Source organism: Macaca mulatta, chromosome 19, assembly GCF_049350105.2.
Source record: "Macaca mulatta isolate MMU2019108-1 chromosome 19, T2T-MMU8v2.0, whole genome shotgun sequence".
Classification (NCBI taxonomy): Eukaryota; Metazoa; Chordata; class Mammalia; order Primates; family Cercopithecidae; genus Macaca; species Macaca mulatta.
Window position 1 is genome coordinate 21,451,235 of NC_133424.1, and position 17,602 is coordinate 21,468,836.

Below are 17,602 nucleotides of genomic sequence, written 5' to 3' on the forward strand. Positions count from 1 at the left end.
GAGTCTCAATTTTCACTTTAAAATAGCAGAACTACGGGTTTTGAAAAGTGAAAACAAAGACTTCAGGTTATCAGTTTTTTAAAGGATTACAGTAGAGGAGACCTCCTTGTGTTCAAATCTGCTATTTACAAAAGAAAAACAAAACTTGGCCTGTAGATCCTAAGGATCTTCCTATTTCCTTAAATTTTCAGTTTGATTATGTCATATTTACCATGAGTGACTCCATTTGGTTTGGTTTGGTCTGTTTGGGCCTAGTGCACAAACTCAGTCCAGAATGATGGCCTTCAATAATTTTGTTTAAAACATTTTCTCCTTTAGGTTAAGTTCTCACATAGGTCAAAGTGAGACCAAAACTCAGGGGTCTTATTGCCACTCTCAGTTTTCATTATTTTGGGTTTTTGTCCTTATAATGTCATTCATAGGTTATGGTGTCCCCATGGTCACATATGTCTTTGAGTTTTTTTAATGCCAGTTAAAGAAAGACCATTTGGGCCGGGTGTGGTGGCTCATGCCTGTAATCCCAGCACTTTGGGAGGCTGAGGTGGGTGGATCACAAGGTCAGGAGTTCAAGACCAGCCTGGCCAACATGGTGAAAACCCATCTCTACTAAAAATACGATTTAGCTGGGCATGGTGGCAGGTGCCTATAATCCCAACTACTTGCGAGGCTGAGGTGGGAGAATCACTTGAACCCGGGAGGCGGAGGTTGCAGTGAGCCGAGATCAAACCACTGCACTCCAGTCTGGGTGACAGAGCAAGACTCCATCTTAAAAAAAAAAAAAAAAGAGAGAGAGAGAGAGATACCATTTGACCATTCTAGAGATGACTACATGCAAACATTTATAACTTTTGAGAGAATACACTGCAATAGGGAGACACTATTTTGACTATCACAGCACCACACCCAGCTAATTTTGTGTTTTTAGTAGAGACAGGGTTTCTCCATGTTGGTTTGACTGGTGAGAGCACACCTGAACAAAAGAGGGAAGCAATTTTTATCAGAAGAATAATACCACAACTTTTAAGTATTTTTTTTGGCCAGGGTTCCCATGAACAACCAACTGAAATTAAATAGATCAAATAGTTAACTAGACAAATGGCCTACTCATTTCAACCAGGCAGAGTATTCATTAATCCCCTACAACTGAATCTTTGTAATACCCAATGTATTTCTCCGAGTGCAACCACAAGTGTTAGCAACTGCACAGATACTTCTTTGTTTATCCAGTAAGTAATCTAGAAAAATTATATTATTTAGAACAACTTTAGGAGGAAAATTTAAAGTCTATAGTTGTTATAAGTAAAATGTTTATTTAGAAACAGAATGCTTGTTCCTTGATACCACAAGGAAAAATTAACATTCAGACAAAAAGTTGTCTCAGCAAGGCAATTTTACTTTCTGCAGAAAGGGTGCTCCCCAGATGGAACAATGGCGAGAGCACACCTGAACAAAGGAGGGAAACAATTTTTAGCCCTTACACAGCTTGTCCTTGCTACTGTGTCCTGTCTCCATTGGCTGGAGTCAGACCACATAATCTAAGTTAACCCAACTGGCTAATAATTTAAAACTTTCCTAAATAGGTAAATGCAAGGGAGAACAAAGGAAAGGAAGAAGTTGCTTATGCCAAATAGGGAAGGGACATAGGCTGTGAGCTGGAATGTGCCTGTGAGCATGTCTAGCACAAATATCTTGGTTAAGGTACAAGGACATAGAATGTACTATGTACCTGTGAGCATGTCTAGCAACTACATAGGATAGAGCTTAACAAAGTGTTCTTAGCACAAAGCAAGGAGGCTTGAAGGAAGTTAGTCTTTAAAAGAAACTATTATTTTTAACACTGATGATTTATTATTTAACAAGAAGGGAAACTTTGAAGAGGAAACTTTTTACTTTCTACAATAGTGTAACCATAATTCTTAGACTAGAATCTGCTATAGAGCCCTATTATGGGGGATAGATTTCTAACCATTGTCTCATTTACTCTAAACCATGGAAAAAAATAACCTACCAAATGATGCTCATTCAGAAGAGTAATGACTTCCTGGCAATGCTCTTTATCCTATTCTGAATAAGTTCTCTTTAACTTATGAAGTAAGTTGAGAGCAGTGGACCAATATTCTGTTTCTGATGTTATGCGGCAACAAATATCCCATTAAAATGTCTCACCCACATTGGCCTTTCATCTTTAATCTGTCAAGGCATAAGTTTGTTCATAGGTAAGGTTGACTGCAAAATCCTCTACATATAAAAGTAAAACCCATGAGTGCACACAAAAGATCCTTTTTTCTTTTTCTTTTCTTTTCTTTTTTTTTTTTTTTTAAATACATGATTTTACTCTTGTTGCCTAGGCTGGAGTGCAATGGCATGATCTCAGCTCACTGCAACCTCTGCCTCCTGAGTTCAAGTGATTCTCCTGCCTCAGCCTCCCGAGTAGCTGGAATTACAGGCACATGTCACCACACCCAGCTAATTGTGTATTTTTAGTAGAGACGGGGTTTCTCCATGGTGGTCAGGCTGGTCTTGAACTTCTGACCTCAGGTGATCCACCAACCTCAGCGTCCCAAAGTGCTGGGATTACAGGCATGAGCCACCGTACCCAGCCTCTTATTTCTTTTGTTTGCAGAGGCAAAAAAAAAAAAAAAAAAAAAAATCCAACCACCTCAGCCTCCCAAAGTGCTGGGATTATAGGTGTGAGCCATGGTGCCCAGCCTCTTATTCCTTTTGTTTGCAGAGGCAAAAACAAAACAAATAAACAAAAAAAACCAGTGATCTAAGAGTGTCACGATAGTAGAAATGTCTTGATTTTTGATTTTGTGAAAATAGTGATCTATATCAGGGTTGCCATCTCCTTTTGAGGAAAAACTTTCCTAGTTAACTTTACCTTAAGATCCCCAATGGGTGTAAAATTGTAAGAGTTTGGAGTCCGCTTCTGAGTTGTGAGATTATGAATCCAAGGTTCAAGGTCCTGAAGTCTTACTGCAGTGTAGATGGCAAGCAGACTTAATCTCTGGGTTGTAGATTATAAAGAGTTACTGTCCTCAGTCAGTAGACTCTTAAAAGGCTTTCTTTACCTGGTGAAAATATGCTTTGTCATAATGCATTAAAGCCTTGCCGCATTTAGTCATACTATACTTCAGTAACAGAAGATACATGAGGATCTGTTTTTAGGTGCATAGGCCTTCCAATGACTGTTTTATGAGGGTCAACACATTTTTTTCACTCTAAGTGTATATGATTGTCATCAATCTGCAGTTACAAAAGCAATCCAGTCAATTTAGTTAGCTTTTCTTATACTATTGTATCCATTATACCTTATTTAACATTTTTAAAACTTGTGTAGTGAAATAAGTATCTTTATCGTTGGAGACTTTTTCAGAAATGTCCCATGAGAAAAACATTTCCTTATATCCTTTTGACTACTGCTATAACAGCAGACTTCTTGCATGAGAAATCTTTCCTACTGTGAGAAAACATGCATTATAAAGGACAATTGAATAAAATTTCTGTGTAAATGTTTAAATGGCCCATGGGATAGCAGAAAACATGAAGTTTTTATTGTTTTCTCATGTTTATATGTTTGACAAAAGAAAGATGTCAAAACCTATTTTAGTAATTTAGAATAGTCACACCCCAACACATACACACACACACACACACACTTAATTTATTTTTATTTATGCTTGTTTATTTATTTATTTTGAGACGGAGTGTCTCTCATTGCCCAGGTTGAAGTGCACTGGCATGATCTCAGCTCACTGCAACCTCCATCACCCAGGTTCAAGCAATTCTTCTGCCTCAGTCTCCTGAGTAGCTGGGTTACAGGTGCCTGCCACCACATCCGGCTAATTTTTTGTAATTTTAGTAGAGATGGGGTTTCATCATGTTGACCAGACTGGTCTTGAACTCCTGACCTCAGGTGATCCACCTGCCTTGGCCTCCCAAAATGCTGGGATTACAGGCATGAGCCACCACACCCGGCCCTATATTTATTTATTTACATTTTCTTTTTGAGATGGTTTCACTCCTGTCACGCAGGCTGGAGTGCAATGGTGCGATCTCCGCTCACTGCAACTTCCACCTCCCAGGTTCAAGTGATTCTCCTGCCTCAGCATCCTGAGTAGCTGGGATTATAGGTGCCCACCATCATGCCTGGCTAACTTTTGTATTTTTAGTAGAGATGGGGTTTTACCATGTTGGCCAGTCTGGTCTCAAACTCCTAACCTCAGGTGATCTGCCTGTCTCAGCCTCCCAAAGTGCTGGGATTACAGGCGTGAGTCACTGCACCCAACCTAATTTATGTTTAATTTAGATTATTTTATCTCATCTGTGATGTGTAATGGAATACAGCACTTTCAATAATGGAAGCTATAAGAACTCAGCAATAAACAAGGGGCAGTTGGCTTTCTAGGTTTTCCATGAGTCCACACTTAACATAAAATTTATTTCCTCTTAAATACTAGGCTTTAGGCCGGGCGCGGTGGCTCAAGCCTGTAATCCCAGCACTTTGGGCGGCCGAGACGGGCGGATCACAAGGTCAGGAGATCGAGACCATCCTGGCTAACCTGGTGAAACCCCGTCTCTACTAAAAAAATACAAAAAACTAGCCGGGCACGGTGGCGGGCGTCTGTAGTCCCAGCTACTCGGGAGGCTGAGGCAGGAGAATGCTGTAAACCCGGGAGGCGGAGCTTGCAGTGAGCTGAGATCCAGCCACTGCACTCCAGCCTGGGCGACAGAGCGAGACTCTGTCTCAAAAAAAAAAAAAAAAAAAAAAAAAAAAAAACTAGGCTTTGTTTCTCCAATTTGGGTGCATTGCACTGATAACTGTCATAGGTAATTGACTTAAACCACAGAGTTTATTCAAATGACAAATCTGAAAAATTCAGTACTGGCTGATTTATGATAAATATGTGACAGAGTATTTTCCCAATATTTAATTAATATTTATTTTGCCTGGGTTATAAATTTTATGAGTCAGTCTCTTCATTAGAACACATATAATCCTTACCCAGTCCAAATAATATGATCCTCAAATTATCAGAAACCTGTACTCAATTTGTTTGGTCCATTTTTATCTTTTCATAAACCTCCTTAAAGACAGGATACTCTAGAATTTTGCATGCTTTTGAAGTTTTTAGAAACCACATCAGAATTAACCTGTTAACTGTAGAAATGACTTGAAATTGTTATAAAGAAACAAATGAAAAGAAGTTCATTATATCTGTGGCCTACAATAATTTATCATAATAGCCATAATTATGACTAATAGCATATACTCAGGTATATTAGATTTTTAGAAATTGTAGGCCAGGAGTGGTGGCTCATGCTTGTAATCCCAGCACTTTGGAAGGCCGAGGTGGGCAGATCACGATGTCAGGAGATCGAGACCATCCTGGCCAACATGGTGAAAGCCCGTCTCTACTAAAAATACAAAAAAATTAGCTGAGCATGGTGGCACACACCTGTAGTCCCAACTACTCAGGAGGCTGAGGCAGGGGAATCGCCTGAACCTGGGAGGCAGAGGTTACAGTGAGCCAAGATGATGCCATTGCACTCCAGCCTGGGTGACACAGCAAGACAAAAAAAGAAAGAAAGAAAAAGAGAAAGAGATAAACAGAGAAAGAGAGAGGGGAAAGGGGGGAGGGGTAGGGAGGGAAGAAGGATGTGTACAATTTTGGAATACTTTGTTTTGTTTTGTTTTGTTTTTTTGGAGACAGAGTTTCGCTCTGTCACCAGGCTGGAGTGCAGTGGCAAGATCTTGGCTCACTGCAATCTCCACCTCCTGGGTTCCAGCGATTCTTCTGCCTCAGCCTCCCAAGTAGCAGGGACTATAGGCACGCGCCACCATGCCTGGCTAATTTTTTGTATTTTAGTAGAGACGGGGTTTCACCGTGTTGGCCAGGATGGTCTCAATCTCCTGACCTCATTATCCGCCTGCCTTAGCCTCCCAAAGTACTGGGATTACAGGCGTGAGCCACTACACCTGGCCTTTGGAATAAATATTAGTAACATTTATTAAAATAAAAGTTGAAGATGGTCAAACATTATTTTTAATTTAACAATGTTTGCCATGTAATTTACCATATCAAATAACTCTGTTCTTCACTCTTTGGGATGCTGCATTGGCCCTCTGTAACATCCAAAACTTTGAGATAAAGAAAAAGACAATTTTTTAGCTCAAATGTGATTTTTGGAAGCTTGTCAAATATGTCAAAGGGTTGCCAGGCATGGTGGCTCATGCCTGTAATCCCAGCACTTTGGGAGGCCGAGGCTGGTGGATCATGAGGTCAGGAGTTCAAGATCAGCCAGGCCAAAATGGTGAAACCCCGTCTCTACCTATTAGCCAGGTGTGGTGGTGGGCAACTGTAATCCCAGCTACTCGGGAGGCTGAGGCAGGAGAATTGCTTGAATCCAGGAGATGGAGGTTGCAATGAGGCAAGATTGCACCACTGCACTCCAGCCTGGGTGACAGAGTGAGACTCGGTCTCAAAATAAATAAATAAATAAATAAATAAATATATATATATGTTAAAGAGTTAAAATGCTTTACCAAAGTAGGATCACATGTCACCATGAAATAATAGTCATTCACTTAAAAAAAAGTGATAATAAAAGGATTTTAAAAAACAAAACAATTTACTGCTTGATATAAGAGACTGAGATTTCCAATCAAAACACCTAAGACAGCATGACAAAAATTATATCTCTACTCTGTTTTCAAATTTGTTCAAAAAGTGAACAAAAAATTTTACTTTGCCATATTATTAATATATAAAACTTTTGTTCCAGAGAAAATCAACTTTTAGTTTTGTATTAGTGTATTATCTATACTAAAGCTAATTTTAACAAAACTTTATAAATAAATCCACCAAATTTGTCATTTTTGACCACTCTAGATTTCCATACATGTTTTACAATCTTTTATAGTTAATTCTTTAACTTTTTATATTCTATTTTTGTATGTATTCTTTTTATTTTTCAACAATCTCTAATTTCAAACTTATCGAGCGAACCAGCCCCCAATATTTCCACATAGGTTCTTTTCTATTTTCCCTAAGTGTTGGCTGGTCTGAGAAATAAAGAGAAAGAAATTTTACAGCTGGGCCTCTGGGGGTGTCATCACATATTGGTAGGACCCTGATGGTGACTTCGAGCTGCAAAACCAGCCAGTTTCTATTAGGGATTTTAAAAGGGGATGGGGTGTACAAACAGGGAGTAGGTCACAAGGATCACATGCTTCAAAGGGCAATAATCACAAGGCAAGGCAAAATTAGAATTACTGATGAAGTTCTATGTCCTACTGTGCACACATTGTCTTGATAAACATCTTAACAGGAAACAGGGTTCAAGAGCAAAGGACTGGTCTGACTAGAATTTACCAGGCTAGAATTTCCCAATCCTAGTACTGCAGGCGACCAGGGCGTATTTCAGTCCTTATCTCAATTGCATAAGACAGACACTCCCAGAGCGGCCATCTATAGACCTACCCCCAGGAATGCATTCCTTCCCCAGGGTTATCAATTATTAATATTCCTTGCTGGGAAAAGAATTCAGCAATATTTCTCCTACTCACACGTCTGTCTAGAGGCTCTCTGCAAGAAGAAAAATATGGCTCTATTCTGCCCAACCCCACAGGCAGTCAGACCTTATGGTTATCTTCCCTTGTTCCCTGAAATTCTGTTCTTTTTCAGGGTGCACTGATTTCATATTGTTCAAACACACATATTTTACAATCAATTTGGACAATAGTGGTCCTGAGGTGACATACATTCTCAGCTTACAAAGGTAACAGGATTAAGAGATTAAAGTAAAGACAGGCATAAGAAATTATAAGAGTATTAATTTGGGGAACTGATAAAAGTCCATGAAGTCTTCACAATTTATGTTCTTCTGCCATGGCTCCAGCCAGTCCCTCTGTTCAGGGTCCCCGACTTCCCGCAACATAAACTAGTGGAAATGTTCCCAATTTTTTTTAATCAAAAAGTATTTTTTACTTGTTTATACACTCTATGCAGAGCTGTTTTACTCACATCTAGTAGTTTTAATTACATATGTTAATTACATTAACTCTGAACAACCAAATTTTTAGTGAAATCTCAAGGAAGTAATTTTGAACAGTTTCATACCAGTATTTGTGACAAAAACAATTTTATATTTTTAATAAAAGATGTTTTTCTCAAATTTTCTGTTAACTAACTGATCTAAATCTATTTAGTTTTTTAAACATCATATAAAAATAAGATTCCAGTAAGTCACGGTGGCTCACACTTGTAATCCCAGCACTGTGGGAGGTCAAGACATGAAGACTGTTTAAGCCCAGAAACTCAAGACCAGCCTGGGCAACATAGTGAAACCCATTTCTACAAAAGATACAAAACTTAGTTGGGCATAGTGCCCTCCACCTGGAGTACAAGCTATTCAGGAGGCTAAGGCAGGAGGATTGCCTGAGCCTAGGAGGTAGAGGCTGTAGTGAACCATGATGGAGCCACTGCACTCCATCCCAAGTCACAGAGTGAGACACTTTCTTAAACAACAAAAAAAATGCTAATATATATAAACTTAAACTTGTGGGTTTCTTTGCTCTTGTTATTTTAATAGTTATTGGGGTACAGGTGGTGTTTGCTGGTGATTTCTGAAATTTTGGTGCACCTATCACCTGAGCAGTGTACATTGTATTCAATGTGTAGTCTTTTATTCCTCACCGTCTTCCATCCTTCTCCTCAAGTCTCTAGCATCCATTATATAATTCATATGTCTTTACAGCCTCATAGCTTAGCTTTCACTTTTATGTGAGAACATACAATGTTTAGTTTTCCATTCCTGAGTTACTTCACTTAGAATAATGGTCCCCAACTCCATCCATGTTGCTGCAAATGCCATTATGTTGTTATTTTCTATGGCTGAGTAGTATTATATATACCATATTTTCATTATTTACTCATTGGTTGATGGGCATTTAGGCTAGTTTCATATCTTTGCAATTGCCAATTGTGCTGCTATAAATATGCATGTTGCAAGTTTCTTTTTCTTTCTTTTTTTTTTTAGATACAGTTTTGCTCTTGTTGCTCAGGCTGGAGTGCAATGGTGTGATGTTGGCTCACTGCAACCTCCGCCTCCTGAGCTCAAGCGATTCTCCTGCCTCAGTCTCCTAAGTAGCTAGGATTGCAGGCATGTGCCACCATGCCTAGCTAATTTTGTATTTTTAATAGAGACAGGGTTTCTCCATGTTGGTCAGGCTGGTATCTAACTCCCGACCTCAGGTGATCAGCCTACCTTGGCCTCTCAAAGTGCTGTGGTTACAGGTGGGAGCCACCACATCGGGCCCACAAGTTTCATTTTTATATGACTTCTTTTTCTGTGTGTAGATACCCAGTAGTGGGATTGCTGGATAAAATCTTAGTTCTACGTTTAGTTCTTTTAAGAATCTCCATACTGTTTTTTTATAGTGGTTGCACTAGTTTACATTCACACCAAAAGTGTAAAAGTGTTTTGTTTTGTTTTTTTAACCACATCCATGCCAATGTCTATTTTTTGTTGTTGTTGTTTTAATTATGGCCATTCTTGGTGGGGCACAATGGCTCATGCTTGTAATCCCAGCACTTTGGGAGGCTGAGGTAGGTGGATCATTTGAGGTCAGGAGTTCAAGACCAGCCTGGCCAACATGGTGAAACTCCGTCTCTAAAAAAATATGAAAATTAGCCAGGCATGGTGGTGGGTGCCTGTGATCCCAGCTATTCGGGAGGCTGAGGCATGAGAATCGCTTGAACATGGGAGGCAGAGATTGCAGTGAGCCAAGATTGTACTGCACTCCAGCCTGAGCAATAGAGCAAGACTCAGTCTCAAAAAAAAATAAAAATAAAAAGGCCGGGCGTCGTGGCTTACGCCTGTAATCCCAGCACTTTGGAAGGCTGAGGCGGGTGGATCATGAGGTCAGGAGATCAAGACCATCCTGGCTAACACGGTGAAACCTCGTCTCTACTAAAAATACAAAAAAAGAAAAAAAAGTTAACAAGCATTGTTGCCGGCACCTATAGTCCCAGCTACTTGGGAGGCTAAGGCAGGAGAATGGCGTGAACCCGGGAGGCGGAGTTTGCAGTGAGCCGAGATCGCGCCACTGTACTCCAGCCTGGGCAACAGAGCGAGACTCCGTCTCAAAAAAAAAAAAAATTATGGCCTTTCCTTTTTTTTTTTTTTTTTTTTGAGACAGTTTCACTCTTGTTGCCCTGTAGTGCAATGGCGCAATCTGGCCACTCTTACAGGAATAAGGTGGTATCACATCGTGCTTTTGATTTGCATTACAAATCAAAGTCCCATTTATTCACCTTCATTTAATTGCAGTTGCTTTTGGGTTCTTGGTCATGAAGTCTTTGCCTAAGCCAATGTCTACAAAAGTTTTTCTGATATTATCTTCAAGAATTGTTAGTTTCAGGTCTTAGATTCACGTCTTTAATTCATCTTGAGTTGATTTTTCTATGAGAGATGAAGATCCAGTTTTATTCTTCTACAGGTACCTTGCCAATTATCCCAGCATTATTTGTTGAATAGGGCATTCATTCCCCACTTTGTGCTTTTGTTTGCTTTTTCAAAGATCAGTTGGCTGTTAGTATTTGGCTTTATTTCTGGGTTTGTTATTCTGTTCTATTGCTCTATGTGCCTATTTTTTTTTTTTTTTTTTTTTTTTTTTTGAGACGGAGTCTCGCTCTGTCGCCCAGGCTGGAGTGCAGTGGCGCGATCTCGGCTCACTGGAAGCTCCACCTCCCGGGTTCACGCCATTCTCCCGCCTCAGCCTCCGAGTAGCTGGGACTACAGGCGCCCGCCACCACGCCCGGCTAGTTTTTTGTATTTTTAGTAGAGACGGGGTTTCACCATGTTAGCCAGGATGATCTCGATCTCCTGACCTCGTGATCCACCCGCCTCGGCCTCCCAAAGTGCTGGGATTACAGGCTTGAGCCACCGCGCCCGGCTCTATGTGCCTATTTTTATACCAGTACCATGGTGTTTTGGTAGCTATAGCTTTGTAGTACAGTTTTATGTTGGGTATTGTGATGTGTCTAGATTTGTTTTTTTGCTGAGTTTTACTTTGGCTATGCGTGCTTTTCTTTGGTTCCATAAGAATTTTATAATTGTTTTTTCAAGTTCTGTGCAAAATGATGTTATTCTGATGGGAATTGACTTGAATGTGTAGATTGCTTTTGGTAGGTTGGTCATTTTCACAGTATTTATTCTACCCATCCATGAATGTCAGATGTTTTTCCATTTGTTTGTGTCACCTGTGATTTCTTTCAACAGTGTTTTGTAGATTTTCTTTTTTCTTTTTTTTTTTGAGACAGAGTCTTGCTGTGTTGCCCAGGCTGGAGTGCAGTGGCACGATCTTGGCTCACTGCAAGCTCTGCCTCCTGGGTTCACGCCATTCTCCTGCCTCAGCCTCCTGAGTAGCTGGGACTACAGGCACCCGCCACCACACCCGACTAATTTTTGGTATTTTTAGTAATTTTTTGTATTTTTTTAGTAGAGACGAGGTTTCACTTTGGTCTCGATCTCCCGATATCATGATCCACCTGCCTCGGCCTCCCAAAGTGCTGGGATTACAGGCGTGAGCCACTGCGCCCAGCCTGTAGATTTTCTTTTAGAGATTTTTCACTTCCTCAGTTAGGTATATTTATTTATTTATTTATTTTTTATTACTATTACTATTATTTTTGAGATGGAGTTTCAGTCTTGTTGCCCAGGCTGGAGGGCAATGGCATGATCTCGGGTCACCCTGACCTCCGCCTCCCAGGTTCAAGCAACTCTCCTGCCTCAGCCTCCCGAGTAGCTGAGATTACAGGCATGCGCCACCATGCCCAGCTAATTTTGTATTTTTAATAGAGACAGGGTTTCTCCATTTTGGTCAGGCTGGTCTTGAACTCCTGACCTCAGATGATCCACCCGCCTAGGCCTCCCAAAGTGCTGGTATTACAGGTGTGAGCCACTGTGCCCAGCCTCAGTTAGGTATATTTCTGATTATTTTATTTTATTTTTTGCAGCTGTTGTTAAAGAGTTTGAGTTCTTGATTTGATTCTCAGCATGGTGGCTGTTGGTGTATAGCAGTGCTACTGATTTGTGTACATTGATTTTGTATCCTGAAAATTTACTGAATTTATTTATCACATCTAAAAGCTTTTTGGGTAAGTCTTTAGGGTTTTCTAGGTATATGGTCTTATCATCAGTGAACAGTAACAGCTTCACTTCCTCTTTACCAATTTGGATGTCCTTTATTTCTTTCTCTTGTCTGAATGTTCTGGCTAGGACGTCCTGTACTATGTTGGATAGAAGTGGTGAAAGTGGCCATCCTTTTCTTGTTTCAGTTCTCAGTGTGAATGCTTTTAACTTTTCCTGTTCAGTACATTGCTGGCTGTGGGTTTGTCATAGATGACTTTTATTACCTTAAGGTATGTCTCCTATATGCTGATTTTGCTGAAGGTTTTAATCATAAAGGGATGCTGAATTTTCTGAAAAGTTTTTTCTGTAACTATTCAGATGGTCACATAATTTTTGTTTTTAATTCAGTTTATGTGGTGTATCACATTTATTGATTTATGTACATTAAACCACTCATGCATCTCTGGTAGGAGATGCACTTTATCATTGCGTATTATCTTTTTAACATGCTATTGTATTTTGTTGGCTAGTATTTTGTTAAGAATTTTGGGCAGGGCACGGTGGCTCACACCTGTAATCCCAGCACTTTGGGAGGCCAAGGCGGGCGGATCACGAGGTTAGGAGATCGAGACCACGGTGAAACCCTGTCTCTACTAAAAATACAAAAAATAAGCCGCGTGCAGTGGCAGGCACCTGTAGTCCCAGTTACTCTGGAGACTGAGGCAGGAGAATGGCATGAACCTGGGAGGCGAAGCTTGCAGTGAGCCGAGATCGTGCCACTGCACTTCAGCCTGGGTGATAGCGAGACTCTGTCTCAAAAAAAAAAAAAAGAATTTTTGCATCTATGATCATCAGGAATATTGGCGTGTAGTTCTCTTTTCTTGTTATGTTTTTTCCTGGTTTTGTTATTAGGGTGATACTGCCTTCATGGAATGATTTAGAAAGAATTCTTTCCTATTCTATTTTTTAGAATAGTTTCAGTAGAATTGGTACCAATTCTTGTTTAAATGGCAGATAAAATTCAGCTGTGAATCCATCTGGTCCCAGAGTCTTTTCTTGTTGGCAATTATTTATTACTGTTTCAATCTTGCTACTTGTTATTGATCTGTTCAGAGTTTCTATTTCTTCCTGGTTTACTCTAGGAGAATTGTATATTCCCAGAAATTTATTCACCTCTTCTAGGTTTTCTAGTTTGTACATTTCATAATGTTCATAGTAGCCTTAAATAATCTTTTGTGTTTCTGTGGGATTGCTGGTAATATATCCTGTTTTGTTTCAAATTGAGATTATTTGAATCTTGTCTCTGCTTTTCTTGGTTAATCTCGCTAATGACCTATCAATTTTGTTTATATTATCAAAGAACAAACTTTTTCATTTATCTTTTGAAATTTTTTGTTTCAATTTCATTTATTTCTGCACTGATGTTTGTTATTTTTTTCTGCTGGGTTTGGGTTTGGTTTGTTTTTGTTTCTCTAGTTTCTTGAGGGATGAGCTTAGATTTTTAAATTTGAGCTCTTTCAGACTTTTTGATATAGACATTGTTATGAACATTCTTTTTAGCACTGCCTTTGCTGTATTCCAGAAGTTTTGATAAGTTTTGTCACTATTATCATTCAGCTCAAAGAGCTTTTATATTTCCATCTTGATTTCACTGTTGAGTAAATGATTATTCAGGAAAAGATTGTTTAATTTCCATGTATTTGTATAGTTTTATGGGTTCCTTTCATAGTTGATTTCCAGTTTTATTCCACTGTGATCTGAGTACTTGACATAATTTCTATTTTCCTAAATATATTAAGACTTGTTTTGTGGCCTATCATATAGTGTATCCTGGAGAATGTTTCATGTGCTGATAAAAAATACACATTCTGCAATTGTTGGGTAGAATGTTCTGTAAATATGTGTTAAGTCCATTTGTTCTAGGATAGAATGGGTATAGTTTAAGTTTATTGTATCTTTGTTGACTTTCTGTCTTGATTATCTGTCTAGTGTTGTCAGTGGAGTATTGAAGTCCCCTGCTACAAATGTGTTACTGTCTATCTCATTGCATTTTTTTTTTCTTTTTTTTGAGATGGAGTCTCACTCTTGTTGCCCAGCCTGGAGTGCAATGACACGATCTCGGCTCACTACAACCTCTGCCTCCTGGGTTCAAGCACTTCTCCTACCTCAGCCTCCTGAGCAGCTGGGATTTCAGGCACCTGCCACCACACTCAGCTAATTTTTTTTTTTTTTTCCCTTGAGATGGAGTCTTACTCTTATTGCCCAGGCTGGAGTGCAATGGTACGATCTTGGCCCACTGCAACCTCTGCCTCCTGGGTTCAAGCGATTCTCCTGCCTCAGCCCCTCAAGTAGCTGGGATTACAGAAACCCACCACCACAGCTGGCCAATTTTTTGTATTTTTAGTAGAGACGGGGTTTCACCATATTGGCCAGGCTGGTCTTGAACTTCTGACCTCAAGTGATCCACCTGCCTTGGCCTCCCAAAGTGTTGGGATTACAGGCGTGAGCCACCACACCCGGCCAACTAATTTTTGTATTTTTAGTAGAGATGGGGTTTCACCATGTTGGCCAGGCTGGTCTCCAACTCCTGACATCAGATCATCCACCTGCCTTGGCCTCCCAAAGTGCTGGAATTACAGGCGTGAGCCACCGCTCCCAGCCTAAAGTTTTTTTTTTCCTTTAAAAGTTTTCAAATATTTTCTATGATGAAAAATAAATAATGTGCTTTTCAGCTTTGATTTTCTAAACTCATCCTTCATCTTTTTCCCAAAATTATTCCATGTCTTTTCAAAATGCTTCTCCAATTTTTTTTTTTTTTTTCTTGAAACAGGGTCTCACTCTATCGCCCAGTTCTGGTTGCAGTGGTGTAACCAATCATGGCTCACTGCAGCCTGGACCTTCCAGGCTCAAGTAATCCTCCTGCCTCTGCCACCTAACTAGCTGCAACTACAGGCATGCACCACCATGGCTGGCTAATTTCTTCATTTTTGTCATGAAAGCAAAATCTTATTATGTTGCTCAGGTTGCACTGGAACTCCTGAGCTCCCATAATTCTCCTATCTCAGCCTCCCAAAGTGCTAAAAATATAGGTGTGAGCCTCTGTGTTCTTCTGCAATTTTTTTTTTTTTTTTGATACAGAGTCTGGCTCTGCCGCCCAGTCTGGAATGCAGTGGCACAATCTCAGCTCACTGCAACCTCCGCCTCCCCAGTTCAAGTAATTTTCCTGCCTCAGCCTCCTGAATAGTTGGAATTGCAGGTGCACACCACCACGCCTGGCTAATTTTTGTATTTTCAGTAGAGACAGGGTTTCACCATGTTGGTCAGGCTGCTCTTGAACTCCTGACCTCATGATCCACCCACCTCGGCCTCCCAAAGTTCAGCGATTACAGGCATGAGCTGCTGCGCCTGGCCTCTTCTGCAATTTCTTAAGAGGATTATTTCCAGTGATAAACAGTAGTATATGAACACAAACCTAAAAAGAATCTGACTTATTCTGTAGAAGTGTCACTCTCCAGGATTTCAAGGGTCTAGGGCAGGGCAGCTACTTTAGTAGCATGACCTATGGAGGTGCATGGGCTTTGGTGTCAGATAAAGCTGATCCTGAGTCTTAGCCCAGTCACTTAGTACTCGTGGGTCTTTGGACATGTTTGTTGATATGGAGAAGTACTATATACCACATATGCAAAAAAGGTGGACTGATACTGATTGCAAAATGGCAGCAAGTTTTCTTCCCTCTTGTATCTGTGCCCATTGTCCGGTACTTTTACAGCTGTTTCTATCAAGATCCAGAATCTGTCTTCCAAACCCTAGATCTGGCTGGCTTTATTTGCTCAGGGCAGTAGAAACTTGTGAACATGACAGTGGGCTAGTTTGCGGCCAGGCACAAATGGTTTTGAATGCTTCTGTTTTTCGTTCAGAATGCTGCAATCTCCATGAATAAAGCCCATGTTAGCCAGCTGAAAAATAAGATACCATGGGGAGGAGAAGCAAGGTGCCCCTGTTGGCAGCCCCAGAAGCAGAAGATCACCCCCAGAAGTACAGCTGGCTAGTCGACAAGCAGCTGATGATACAAATCTGAAAGAGCTCAACTGATACCAGAATAATGGCCGCACTCAGCCTAGCCTAAATGACTGACCATCTTAATTATAAACTAGTAAGTTTTGGATGATTTGTTATGCTGCAATAGCTAACTAATACATGCACCCAGTGCAGATAGGATGCCAGGATTTAGTGACAAGTTGATTACTTGTTGCCTTCTAACAGTGGGCAGCCTCTAGGTACTGATTTCTTCCCCTAATTTAAAGTAGGATGTCTTGAAAGAGAATGTTGGGTAATGCAGAAATACAGGTAGACATGTATGCATGTGATTGGTGTTTATATTTGCATAGTTCCCACACCACAAGAGAAAGCAGATAAACCACAGCCTTGCAATTAGGGTCAAGGCCAATTAGCAAAATAAGTTTGCCTGTAATCTATTTTCTCCGTATCTAAACATTGGAGTTCAAGAGTGTGGGCAGAACTGAAGACACAGAGTTTTTTTCTCCTAAGCGCCATCATCCTATGGTCACAGCCTAATCTCTAAAAGAGAGGTGGGCAACAGGTGGTAAGCCGTAGTTTACCTGTGGTTATTTTATTTCTGATGCCCTCAGCTCCTTCTATGGCCACTATCTGTTCCAACCTCAGAACTGAAGACAGATGTTAGTAGGGAGAGGCCCTTCCTTCGCCTCTGTCCCTTCACACCACTGACATCAGAGTTGCTATGTGTAGCTCCTGGGTGTCTGGAATGTGCCTGGTCTGAACAGCGATATGCTAGAAAGGTAAAATACAGAGTTATTTTAAAAAATTTAGTTGCAAATATTTATATACTTCATTAATAATTACATATTCCTCACACATTAAAATGATAATATTTTGTATATATTAGGTTAATTACATTGTTACAATCAATTCAACCTGTTCCTTGTTGTTGTTGTTGTTTGAGACGGAGTCTCTGTCACCAGGCTGGAGTGCAGTGGCGCCATCTTGGCTCACTGCAACCTCTGCTTCCCGGGTTTAAGCGATTCTCCTGCCTCAGTCTACCGAGTAGCTGGGACTACAGGTGCGCACCACCACACCCAGCTAATTTTTGTATTTTTTTTAGTAGAGACAAGGTTTCACCATGTTGGCCAGGAGGGTCTCGATCTCTTGATCTCATGATCCACCAGCCTCGGCCTCCCAAAGTGCTGGGATTACAGGTGTGAGCCACTGCGCCTGGCCTCTTGTTTCTTTTCTTTATTTTCTTCCCCTCCGAGACATGGAGTCTTGCTCTGTCTGCCCAGGCTGGAGTGCAGTGGTGCGATCTTGGCTCATTGCAACCTCCTTCGCCTCCCGGGTTCAAGCAATTCTCCTGCCTCCGCCTCCTGAGTAACTGGGATTACAGACGCCCGCCACCACGTCTGTCTAATTTTTGTATTTTTAGTAGAGA

At 40.5% G+C, this 17,602-nt stretch overlaps 1 protein-coding gene and 1 pseudogene across 2 annotated transcripts in view; one reads left to right on the top strand and one right to left on the bottom strand.

Annotated features, from left to right (window-relative positions):
* Positions 1–17,602, top strand: part of LOC693354 (uncharacterized) — a 171,528-nt gene that overhangs the window by 121,501 nt on the left and 32,425 nt on the right.
* The window catches only part of LOC106994678 (hsc70-interacting protein pseudogene), a 146,369-nt pseudogene that overhangs the window by 24,431 nt on the left and 104,336 nt on the right, over positions 1–17,602 (bottom strand). The gene's annotated exons all lie outside the window — the stretch shown is intronic.